This window comes from Apodemus sylvaticus, chromosome 15 (assembly GCF_947179515.1).
Source record: "Apodemus sylvaticus chromosome 15, mApoSyl1.1, whole genome shotgun sequence".
NCBI lineage: Eukaryota > Metazoa > Chordata > Mammalia > Rodentia > Muridae > Apodemus > Apodemus sylvaticus.
In genome coordinates, this window is record NC_067486.1 from 81646200 (window position 1) to 81659207 (window position 13008).

Sequence of the window (13008 nt, forward strand, 5' to 3'; positions counted from 1 at the left end):
AGCTTCATCAAATAGCCAATCAAGCCAGGGAGTACTAAATCTAACAGTGGCTCCTAGATTTGGGGGTGATTCGGAGGAGGGTTTTTAGGGTATCCTTGGGTATTATTCTCTTAATAGGTAAAGTCCTCTATTGTAATGTGGTCTCTTCCTGGTTCAGTGGTAGGAACCACCTCTAAGGCTTGTAAGATATCTCTCCCTAAAATGTTGGTGTATATTTGAGCCATCAGGGGCTGTATGAGGCTGGTAGCTCCATCCACGTCTTCCTACCTGTAGATCTTCTTGGTAATGTATGTGTGAGAGGTACCCCCTATGCCTAGGAGCAGAAGCCTAGGGATCAATTGCCAGTCAAATGGGATCTCTCGCTGCCTTTAAATTTTTCTGTCTGCTCCAGTGTCAATAAGGCTCTTGAATGATTATTTTCTATTTTAATAGTCAATTTTGAATGGGAGCCTTCTGAGATTTGGGACACCCATAAGGCTTCTATGGGAGTAGTTGCTCCTCTTACTATCTGGGCTGAGGGCTGTCCACCTGAATTTTAAAGGCTCCAATTCCTTCCCATCCTTATCATATACAGTGGTACAGTATCTCTCCAGTGGAAACCTTTTCTGCAGCTGGGACATATTTTCTTATAGGCATTAGAATCTGTTATTGGGAGAAATTTTTGTGGGCTTTAATTCATCCAATGTCCTGCCTCTCCACATTTGAAGCAGATTCCTTTGTTTTTATTGCTGCTACAAATGCCTGAACTGCAATCTTGTGTGACATGGGTCCTAGATCTCTGGTTGCCACAATCTACCTATCATGATGCACCTTTCAGAGATCCTGGATGGCAAATATGGATTCAGAAGTCATGCCTTCCCATACAATGGTTTTAAGAAGGAGGTTTCTGGCTGTGGGGTGGGGAATTTTTCTTTCTAGGCTCATTTTAGTTCTGAGAATCTGATAGGGCTTCTCTGGGCTTTTGATGGAGAGAGAGCAGGGAGGAGGTGAGATATTTGACCTTGAGGGTAGAGTGAACATACCCCAAGCTTGGGTTACACAGAGGCAGAAATGCTCATTGTACCCTAATGGCTGAGTTGCCTGCTGTGCTCCAGTAGAAAAGTCTTCCTAGCCAAAGAAAACATTCATTGAAACCCATGGGGTGTTGTCTCTGTCCTGGTTTTGCCTGACTTGTTGACAATATTCATCTTGAAAAAAGGCTTCCCATTCCAAAAACATTGGGTGAGGGATGGAAGAACAACAAATATCTCTCCAACCTAGGTGTGTATTTAAGTTTTAAATATGGCTCTGTAGGAGAGATTTTGTTCAGGGTGCGTGGATGCCTATCTTCCTTCACTGTCTGCCTGAGTTCTTTTACATATGAGACTTGCAGTGGGTACCAATTAAGGGATTTATTTCAACTGGGGTTGATATTAACCAGGACTGCTTGAGAAGTTTGGGTTTCTAGTTTTGTATCAGACTCCTGAGTAGCATTTGAGGTAGGGATAGATTTTGCAAGAGAGTCTTGAAAATGACAAAGTTGTTAGGTGGTAGATGGTTGGGGATAAGGGAATATGGAGTTAGGTAGGGCTTTGTCTATGAGTTTTGAAGGTAGTTTGCTTTTCTAGTTTGGAGAAAGGGGAAGAGAGATTCCTCTGTGTGGTTGGATAAGAGAAGGTGAAGTAAGGGGAGAGGCAGGTGGTAGCTCCTTTGTTTTTTTCAATGGAGACTTGCCATTGGGTGGTAGAGGGAAAGGCAGTAGAAGTAGACAGTTTAGTGTTTCTTCTGAAGCATAAGGAGGCAGGGGTGGGTAGATGGATTTATTTTCCTTATTAGTTGGATAAGGGCTGGGAGATATGAGGTAGGTTTTTAGGATGTTGAACTTTGGGTTCATCTGACTGAGGGGGGCTCAGGAACTGTGTTGTTATCAGTCTGTCCTATTTTAAAAGGTCCTATGCATTGCCAAATTGCAGCTAAGATCAGCAGAAAATCAAGAAATGGTGTTTTTCCTTTTTGGCTCTCTGTTTTTGATGAGAGAAGCTACTTGGGCCCATGAGTCTGGCCTATAAATATTATCATTGTTCATGCAAGGTGCTATCTGAAAGACTTCTTCACAAAACAAGGAAGCTTATTTTTTGTCTATTTTTATTCTATGGTATTTTAGTAGGGCTCATATTTCTCTGGCCTGGAGCAATTTTTATGTGATGAGTTGCCCATGACAGAAAAGAATAGACATGTTTTGTCCAGTGGGAATGTTCTCTTGGTGTGGATACTTCACAGCCCACCATTGGACTGAGCCAATGGAGGAGTTAGCAGAAGGACTGAAGGAGCTAAAAGGGTTTGCAAGCCCATAGGAAGAACAACAGGATCAACTAACCAGACCCTCCAGAACTCCAAGGGATGGAACTACCAACCAAATAGTTTATATGGAGGGACCCATGGTTCCAGCTCGTATGTAGCAGAGGATGGCCTTATCTGGCATCAATGGGAGGGGAAACCCTTGGTCCTGTGAATGTTCAATGCCCCAGTGAGAGGAATGCCAGGGAGAGGTGGCAGGATTGAGTAGGTGAGAAAACAACCTCATAGACACATGGGGGATGGAATGGGGCTTTGTGGAGCAGAAACCAGGAAAGGGGAAAACATTTGAAATGTAAATAACCAATAAAAAAGCATGTCTTTAATACCAGCCCTTGGGAAGCAGAGGCAGACAGATTTCTGAGTTTGAGGGCAGCCTTGGCTACACAGTGAGTTCCAGGACAGCCAGGGCTATACAGAGAAACCCTGTCTCACAAAACAAACCAAAAAAAGGTAAAAGAAAGATAAAACACCATATCACATCAAACCAAAGGAAAATACACTAAGTCAAATCAAATAGAATCAAAGCAAATAAGAATCATAGCTTAGGAGGGGAAAGAGAACAAAGACCTGCATTCTGTCATGCCATGTTCTGTGAGTGGGGAAAGATACACACAGACTTTCCCTATACCTCATGGCACAGGCAGGCCATAGGCACACAGAGCCCCACTAACCACCATCATTGAAGCCTGGTAAGACAGACAGTGAACTGTGGACAACCATGCCACCCACAGAGTTCTCCTCCCACCCTAGGAATGCCATGGACATCTGCTGGCCTGGAGGATGTCACTCAGGGGCCTGCTAGCCTTGCAACCTGTGGTTACCCTGCAGCAAAAGAAGTGGAGTATGCGATGGACAGATGAAAAGAAAGGGAAGTATAGCAACTTGTGCAATGTGAAGATGGAACTGGAGAGTTGAAGGTGGAGAGAATTGGGCTGTTGTAAATGACTGGTCATGTCATCTAGGGCCATGATGAAGTCCCACCCCTAACTGCCACAGAGGGTCATATCTGGGTGTGTGGATACTTGGCAGGGATCAATACACTTCATTCATATTACTAGAGAACATAGGGACTATTGTATTTGGTCTAGCCAGGGACCACTTGAATATCCAGGGGCTTTATAGAAATGGTTCCACCATCACTGGTGACTGATGCATCATTCTGCAGAGCTGGCCCTACCTCTCACTAGAAACAGCACTCAGGAGAGTAAACCCTGTACTGAGGCAGCATATTGGAGCCCGCCTGGTGAGGACAGAGTGTAGTAATAATTAGGAATTCCAGCCTCGGGTTTCTACCTGCCTTAGATCATTTATGTTCCTGGATGAAAGACACACAGAGACTTCATATTTTAAATATGTGTTACACAACCTAATAGCTTGGCAAATGACTATCCTCAATGCTGTTAAAACCTGCTTTCTTATTGTTAACCCAAGTTATTATTTACTATGTTCCATCTGGTCTGCTCTTAGCTCCAATTGGTCAGCTCACATGGCTACATTTTAGGGTTCATCTGATCCATGGCACCTCTCCTTTATCCTCGCCTGCATATTCTTCTACTATCCCATGGTGACCTCCTTTCTCTTTCTGGCCTCCTGTTGGTCTCCTCTCTCTAAGCTTAGGAAATCCTCAACCCCACTATGATGGTTTGTATATGTTCAGCCCAGGAAGTGGCACTATTAGAAGGTGTGGCTCTGTTGGAGTAGGTGTGTCATTCTGGGTGTGGGCTTTAAGACCCTCATGCTAGCTTCCTGGAAGCCATTATCTGCTATTGACCTTCAGATGAAGATGTAGCATTCTCATCTCCTCCTGTACCATGCCTGCCTGCCAGCTGTCATGTTTCCACCATGATGATAATGGACTGAACCTCTGAACCTGTAAATCAGCCCCAATTAAATGTTGCCCTTTATAAGGCTTACCTTGATCTTGATGTCTGTTCACAGCAGTAAAACTCTTAAGACAACCACCTAGATCTCTTCTCCCCAGCTATTGACTATTGGTAATTTTATTCACCAAATAGAATTAACTTTGAGGCAGGGGCTACATACACAGTCCAAGTTTGGGGGACCTGCTCTAACCATTACAATAGATAATAAAAGACAAAACCTCAACAGGTGAGGGTAAAGGTATGGGGGGCATCCAGAAAAGTGAGTGTAGGATAGCTGAACACCCCCATTCACCTACCAAGTGGTAGGATAGTCACAGGGCTGATACCCACTTTCCCACTGCCAGCTGCTCACAGTGTCAGGAGACCTGGAGATCTATCCCTCTCCCTTCTTGGCTGCAGTGTTTGGGAAAGCATGCTTTTCACCTAGCATAGGAGAGCTAGCCCTAATGGTGGCAGAGGTAGAGGTAAACTTAGTCCAGAGGGTGATGGGAAAAGAGAGCTATCCCTTGTGAACCTCTGACAGGAGGTGTGGTCAGTGTGGGATGTGCCCTTCTTGCCTTGCCTCCTGCAACTGAAAGTGGATGAACTGGCTCAGATCCTTGCTGGGTGCATCACTTGGGAGAGTAGACCCTGCATTCTTCCTTGGCAGCATAGTAGAGCTAGCCCTGGAAGAGGGGGTACAGGCAGGGCACAGAGAGCTATCCACAACACTATCGTGTCATGAGGTGGCCTGAATGTAGAAATCATGCCTTTATTCCCTTCTTCTCATCACCCTTGGTAGTCAGGAGAGCTGGTTCTGCCCACTCACTTGATGTAGCACCCAGGAGAGGGGCAACTTTCCTGGGTAACAGTGGAGGTGGCCCTGGGTAAGAAGGCATATGTAGTGGTTTGAGTAGGTTTGGCCTCCATAGACTCACATGTTTGAACACTTAGTACACATGAGGCATGCTCTTCTGGGAGAAGGTCTGTCCTTGTTGGACGAAATGTGTTACTGTGAATGTGGGCTTTGAGGTCTCATGCATAAGCTCCATCAAGGATAGAAAAGCTATTCTTTTCCTGGCTGTTTTGAGATCAATATGTGGAATTCACAGCTTCTCCAGAACCAAGTTGGTCTGGATGATTCCATGATTCCTGCCTTCATGATAATGGAGGAAACCTCTGAAACTATGAGCCAGTTCCCATTAAATGTTTGTATTTATAAGAGTTGTTTGGGTCTTAGTGTCTCTTCACAGCAGTAAAATCCTAAGAAAGACAGCATGGGTGAGCAAGCCCTCCAGGGCCTGAGCATGAGACAGCTGGCCCAGTCCCTTTCCGTCTGAAACACCTTGGACCCTGCACCTTGACTGGGCAGTCCAGTGGAACTGAATCTGGAGTTATGGATACAAAGATACCTGACCCAAGGGCCTGAGGGCAGGAGAGATGAATGTACTTCCTGCAAATGGAGGCATTGTGTAGCCTGGCCAGAACCATGCTGGATTGTTTGCCCTGGTTATATGAATAAGATGGAGAGTGCAGGATGACCAACTCAGCTACCATCCAGGCCCAGATACAGGGCTCTGAGTTGGCCTACTCCCAAATCTATATCATCTACGAATGCCTCAGACTTGTGAAAGAGCCACTCCTGATGATCCAAAGCTGCAGGATCGCTGTGACACAAGGAGATGATAGGATAACTGGAGGAGGCCTGGTGAGGATCTAATATTGATAGTGTCACAGAAGCCAGAGATCTTGTACCATACCAATGACTCATTGCAATGAATATTTCCACGTGAAGATGTACAGAGAGAAGGATAGCTTCCACAATGACATGTTTTCTGTTCTCTCTCTCTCCCTCTCCCTCTCCCTCTCCTCTCTCTCTCTCTCTCTCTCTCTCTCTCTCTCTCTCTCTCTCTCTCTCTCTCTCTCTGTGTGTGTGTGTTGGTGAGTGTTTGTGTGTGTTATGTTGAGAGGGTTGCAAGTTCAAAGGGCAGATATGAAGGGACAGAGAGATGAGCATGACAGGCATGCATGATTTGAAACTCACAAAAAAAAATCAATAAAATGTTTAAAAATATACCCTATCAGTTGGACAGCAGTGGCACATGCCTTTAACCCCACACTTGCAAGGCAGAGACAGGCAGATCTTATCTCATTTCCCCTCCCCTTCTCCTCTGAATGGGTGGAGAGCCCCTGGCTATCCCCCACCCCATCCAGGTAATTAAAATATCTGTGAGTGTGTACGTTTTCCAGTGTTTCTGTTGTTAAAGTCTAGCTTTAGTCCATGGTGGTCCAATAAAATACAGACATAAGTTCCATTTTCTCATATCTGTTAAGGCTTGTTTTGTGGCTGACTACATGTTCAATTTTGGAGAAGGATCTATGAGGTGCTGAGAAGAAGGTATATGATTTTATGTCTGTGTGAAATATTCTATAGATGCATATTAGGTCTATAGGTTTGATGCATAACATCAGTTTTACTATTTCTCAGTGTAGTTTTTGTCTGGATATCTGAGAATGGACTGTTGCAGTCTCACACTCTTAATGTGTTAGTTTTGAAGTGCAATCTAAGCTTTAGCAATGTTTCTTTTACAAATGCGGATGCCCTTGTGCATGGGGCATAGATGTTCAGAATTGAGATATCATCTTGGTACATTTTTCCTTTGATTAGTGTGAAGTATCCTTCCCTATCTCTTTTGATTAATTTTGGATGAAAGTCTATTTTATTAGATAGAATGGCTATTCTAGCTTGTTTCTTGGGACGGTTTGCTTGGTGAACTTCTGACTAGCTCTTTAAGGTAATATCAATCTTTATCTCAGAGGTGTGGTTCTTGCATGTAGCAGAATGATTGATCCTGTTTTTGCCTCCATTCTGTTAGCCTGTATCTTTTTATTGGGGAATAGAGTCATTGATGCTATTACTATTAATGAGAAATAATTGTTATTTCCTGCTTTTTTGATGTGGTGTGTGTGTGTGTGTGTGTGTGTGTGTGTGTGTGTGTGTGCTTTCCTTGTTTTTCCTGGTATGGAATTACTTATTTCCTGTAAGTTCTTGGATATAGTTATCCTTCTTGGGTTGAAGTTTTCCTTCTAGTATTTACTGTAGGCCTTGATTTGTGGCTAGATATTGTTTGAATTTGGATTTGTCTTTAAATATTTTGTTTTCTCCATCTATGTTTATTGAGAGTTTTGCTGGGTATAGTAGTCAAGGTTGGTACTTGTGGGTTTTTTGTTTTTGTTTTTGTTTTTGTTTTTGTTTTTGTTTTGTTTTTTGAGGTTGCAAGATATCTATCCAGGCCCTTCTAGCTTTTAGAGTCTATGTTGAGAATCTGATGTAATTCTCATCTATAATTTGATATAGCCAATATCAAATTAAATGTAGAGAAACTTAAAGTAATTCCACTAAAGTCAAGCACAAGACAAGGATGTCCACTCCCTATTTATTTAATATAGTACTTAAAGTTCTCACCAGAGCAATAAGACAATTAAAGGTGGTCAGGAAGATACAAATTGGAGAAGAAGTCAAAGTTTTGCTATTCACAGATGATATGTGAATATTCCTAAGTGATCTGAAAAATTCTACAAGGGAACTCCTATAGCTGATATAAATCTTCAACAATGTGTCTGGAATCAAAATTAACTAAAAATATTTAGTAGTCTCCTTTATACAAATGAAAAATGGGCTGAAAAAGGAATTTTAAAAACAACACCCTGTGCCATAGCCACAAATGGTACATAATATTTTGGTGTAACATTTGCTAATGCAGTGCAATGCCTACATGACAAGAACTTCAAGTTGCTGAGGAAAGTAATTGAGGACAATATCAGAAGTTAAAAGATCTCCTGTCTTCTTGGATAGGTCGGATTAACGGGGTGAAAATGAACATCGTTCTAAAAGACATCTATCGATTCAATACAATCTCATAAAAATTACAACACAATTTCCCATAGATTTCTAAAGAGCAATTCTCAACTTTGTATGGAAAAAGCAAAAAAAAAAAAAAAATCCCAGGAAACTAAAACAATCTGTACAATGAAAGAACTTCTGGAGGTATTACCATTCTTGATTTCAATCTATACTACAGAGCAATAATTAAAAATACTACATGGTATTGGAATAAAAACAGACAGGTTGATCAAAGGAATAACACTGAAGGCCCAGAAATAAATCCACACACCTATGGACACTTTATATTTGATAAAGAACAAAAGCCATACAATGGAAAAATGAAAGCATCTTCAACAAATGGTGTTGGTCTAACTAAATGTTTGTATGCAGACGAATTCAAATAGATCCATATCTATCACATATGCACAGAACTCAAGTTCAAGTGAATAAAACACCTCACCATAAAACTGAGAACACTAAATCTAACAGACAACAAAGTAGGGAACTGTTGGCACAGGAGACAAATTCTTGAACAGAACACTTATACCTCAGGCACTGAGATAAAAAAATAATAAATGAAACCTAATGAGGCAAAAGAAGGTTTTGAAAGTCTAAGGAGACCTTCAATAGGAAATAACAGTAGCCTACAGAATAGGATTATGTATATAGGTATGTGTGTGTATGTATGTATCTATATGTATATATATATATATATATATATATATATATATATATATATATATATATATATATATGTGTGTGTGTGTGTGTGTGTGTGTGTGTGTGTATATATACATATATACATATATATACTGACTGACACAGGGGAAAGAAAAAAGTTAGACATGAGTAATGACTGCTTACAGCTTTAACATGATACAGGGGTCTCTTCTTTAATGGACCTGGAAATTATTTGTCTCTTGAAAATTGATTTCCAATGTTCAATTGTTGATGATCTTCTCAGCATATATAGGGTTTCCTGGATAAATTAGCAAATGGGGGAGCAGCATTGGCAATTGTGGTCATGCTGATAGCAGATAGGCCTGATGACAATATGTGGTCATTACTATTGCTTTAATAAAACTTAATTATGTGAGGCTGGAAAAATGCCTAGAGAGAAACCCTGAATTTTCTACCTCTTAAGTGTACAAACATATTGATGGTCAGACACACATACACATTATCCTTGGGTCTGAGCTAGAATGAATGTTTTTTTTCTTGATCACAAATTTGTCCCATGCTTATTCTTCCTTTTAGTGTAATTATGAAAGCTAATTGTTTTTCTTATTATGCAGCCTTTATTCAGTCATCTATGAGAAAAGAGCACATTCTATTCTTGATTCTAATTTCATTATATCATTTCTGGTAAAACAACTAAAATGACCTCTTTCCCAAATTATTTGAAACACATCAGGAATTCTATAAAATCATTAACTCATCTGAACATTATTCATGAACATTCATCATTATGGTGATGTTATGTGCAGCAAATTTGCTCAATAGGGTTAACTAATGTCTAGGAATTCTTAGGCTGTATAATAATGACAGGAAAGGTACATAAGATGCAACAGGTGTTTCTAAGATGAAGTTTCTTTGGACTTGTCTCAGAGCTCACCTACCTTAGCCCATGAAAAAAGCGGGCCTCCCCTGTGAAGACCACCTGCTAACTTTAGGCTTTCCTAGATAGCTCCTGACATTTAACCTCATCTGTATCACACCCTAGGAATGAACTCTGTAGAACTGAGGAACAAATCTTTTAACCTGGTATATACAAAACATGTTTCTTGGCTAAGAAAAGAAACAAAGGAAAAATAACAGAAAAAGAAGCCTCTCTATGATTGGAACTTCAGTGATTAACTTCAGCAAATGAAGATGGTTAATGTTAATGCTCCAAATTTCTTGAGCTAAGCTAAATTTATAAGTATCTAATAAATTACTTATGTCTGCGTGTGACCTAATATGCTTACAATAGGAAGCCCTCTGATAATGGAGTTCGGCAGCTTGCCTTAACATTATTCTTATGCATAAATAAATATTTATAAGTCATTTTATAAGGCAATTCAACTTAATTGAGACATAAACAGTCTGGTTCATAATTTCTTTTGGAATATTCTTTCTTATATCAAATCTACATGTTAAAGCTTACATACTTTTTTTCTAGGGAGAGGCAATTCATTGTATTTCAGGGATCACTTTGGATAAGACTTCTTCTGTCTTTCTATATCATAAATATTCTAAAAACCTTTCATTTGACAGTTTTTCCACCCCTAAATATAAGTGTTTAAGAACTCACTGCTTATTCCTATACTGTCAAACTCTTTCAAATATCACCCCTTTGTGCACTGTGTGTCTTCACTCAATCCTATTCTACATTCAATAATCCCAGCACAAGAGTGAGTTTTTTGAGACACCTATGCCTAGTGAAACCTATAAGACATTTCTTTCGAGTAGTCCTGGAAGCTAGTGTTTACTGGCCCAGAATAAAGGTTTGAGATTTTGGTCCATTCAAAGAGTGAGCACAAAGCTGAGTTTTAATCTCAAAAGAGAGGAGAACGACAGATCTCTGTGAGTTAGAGACTATCCTAGTCTACACAGCAACTTTTAGTCTAGACAGGGCTTCATAGTAAAACCCCACGTCAAGAAACAAGCAAGCAAGCAAAAAAAAAAAAAAAAAAAAAAAAAAAAAAAAAAAAAAAAATCAAAGAAAACAGAATAAAAACAAAACTCCCCAAACCAAACCAAACTGAACCAAACCACTACAACCTCCAGTAACAGCAACAACAACAAAATCCAACTCCCCTAAAGAAAAAAAAATCAAGAAAGAAAAATAAATGAAAAGAAAAAGCATAAGTGGATATTTTAAAATTCCAAATTATTAAACAATAATTTACATATTTAATCTAGGATAATATCAAAATAGTTACTTTTTGTATGTACTATAGTGGTCCTCTAACTGGTAAAACCCACGTACATTCCATGCCATTCTATATTTCTGGTGGGAATCCCTAAAGTATGAGATAAGTCTTAAGGATTCCCATAACAGCATTAATCGATAATTTATTTTTACTCTAAAATGTTGTCTTAGTTATTATTTTGTTTCTGTGATAAAATATCATGGCCAAGGAAGTTCAATGGTATGTTGGTTTGAATAGTTATGGTCCCAGTAGATTCAGGTATTTGAATGCTTTGCCCATTGGGAATGTGGCACTAAAAGGAGGTGAGCCCTTGTGGAAGGAGGGTAGCTTTGTTTTAGGAAGTCTTTCACTGTAGGAACAGGCTCTGAGGTCTTTTATGCTCAGGCTATGTCTACTGTGGTACATACTCTTTGTTGCTCAAGGACCAAGATGTAGAACTACCTCCTGCAGTACAATGTCTGCCCACACGCTGCCATGACTCCTGCCATGATGGAAATGGTCTTAACCTCAGAAACTAAAACCCAGCCCTAAATTAAATGTTTTTCTTTATAAGAGTTGTCATGAACATGGAGTCTCCTCACAGCAATAAAACCTTAACTAAGACAAAAAAGATAATAGTTTATTTTTACTTATATTATCAGTGGATACACTTAATCAGAGAAGGCATGGTAGCAGGGAGTAGTAGGGTGGTCATTCACATTACATAGTCATTTAGAAAGTAGGACATGAATGGGAAATAAGTCCACACAAGAAAGCCTCTAGACTTGCCTCCAGAACCAGACTCACTGCCCATAAGTTCCACAACCTTCCCAAAACAACCATTATTGGGGGATCAAGTGTTCAAAAGTTAAGTTCTGAAGACATTTCATATTCAAACCACAACATATAACCACAACATATAGCTACCCACAATGTGTTCTCACCTGTTTAATAAATTGTTTAACTATCAAAACATCATTAAGAGATCCGATGCTATTAAAAACAAACAAAACAAACAAACTTCAGTCTTCTGAAGTTTGTAACTTCAGAAGGTAACTTTTTCCTCTGATGGTGCTTTTTAGGTTATTTATATTCTTGAAAATGTGTGTGTGTGTGTGTGTGTGTGTGTGTGTGTGTGTGTGTGTGTGTAATTTCTACATGTATATCTGTATTATGTACGTCATTGGTGCCAGAAGAAAACATGGTTCCAAAGTCTTGGAACTTAAGCAACAGAGGGCTGTGAACCCTCATGTGAGTTCTAGAAAATGTGTGTGTGTGTGTGTGTGTGTGTGTGTGTGTGTGTGTGTGTGTATGTGTGTGTGTGTAATTTCTACGTGTATATCTGTATTATGTACGTCATTGGTGCCAGAAGAAAACATGGTTCCAAAGTCTTGGAACTTAAGCAACAGAGGGCTGTGAACCCTCATGTGAGTTCTAGAAAATGTGTGTGTGTGTGTGTGTGTGTGTGTGTGTGTTTTTACATATATATTTGCATTATGTACATGCCTCTTGGAAACTAAGCAACAGGAACTTGAGCCCTCATGTGAGTTCTAGAATTAGAGCCCAGGTCCTCTGAAGAGCATCAGAGAGACACAGACACAGAGACTGGCTTCCTGAAGTAAAATTCTAGATCAATATAAGTATGCCTGATACAAGAGGGCATTTTGTGTCATCACCTGTAGTAAAGTTCCCAAGTAAGGCAACCAAGGGTCTCACTCCTGGAATAAGATATTTACCAGTAGTGCATTCCAGGGTGATTCAAAATATCACATGATCTCAGTATACAAGGCCTCTCTAACATTAAATGCAGATGTAAAATATAAACAAACTATTGCCAGTACCTCACTCCATTTTCTCTAATCTACAACTACATATCATTTTAAATAGTATTTAAATTTCTAGGTGTGCTCTTAACCATCGAGACATCTCTCTAGCCTTGACTAATCTGTTAACTAAGTTGCTTCTCCAGGAGCCTCATTCTGATGAAATTATGGAGTTCACAGATCCCAGAATTTAAGAAATACAATTC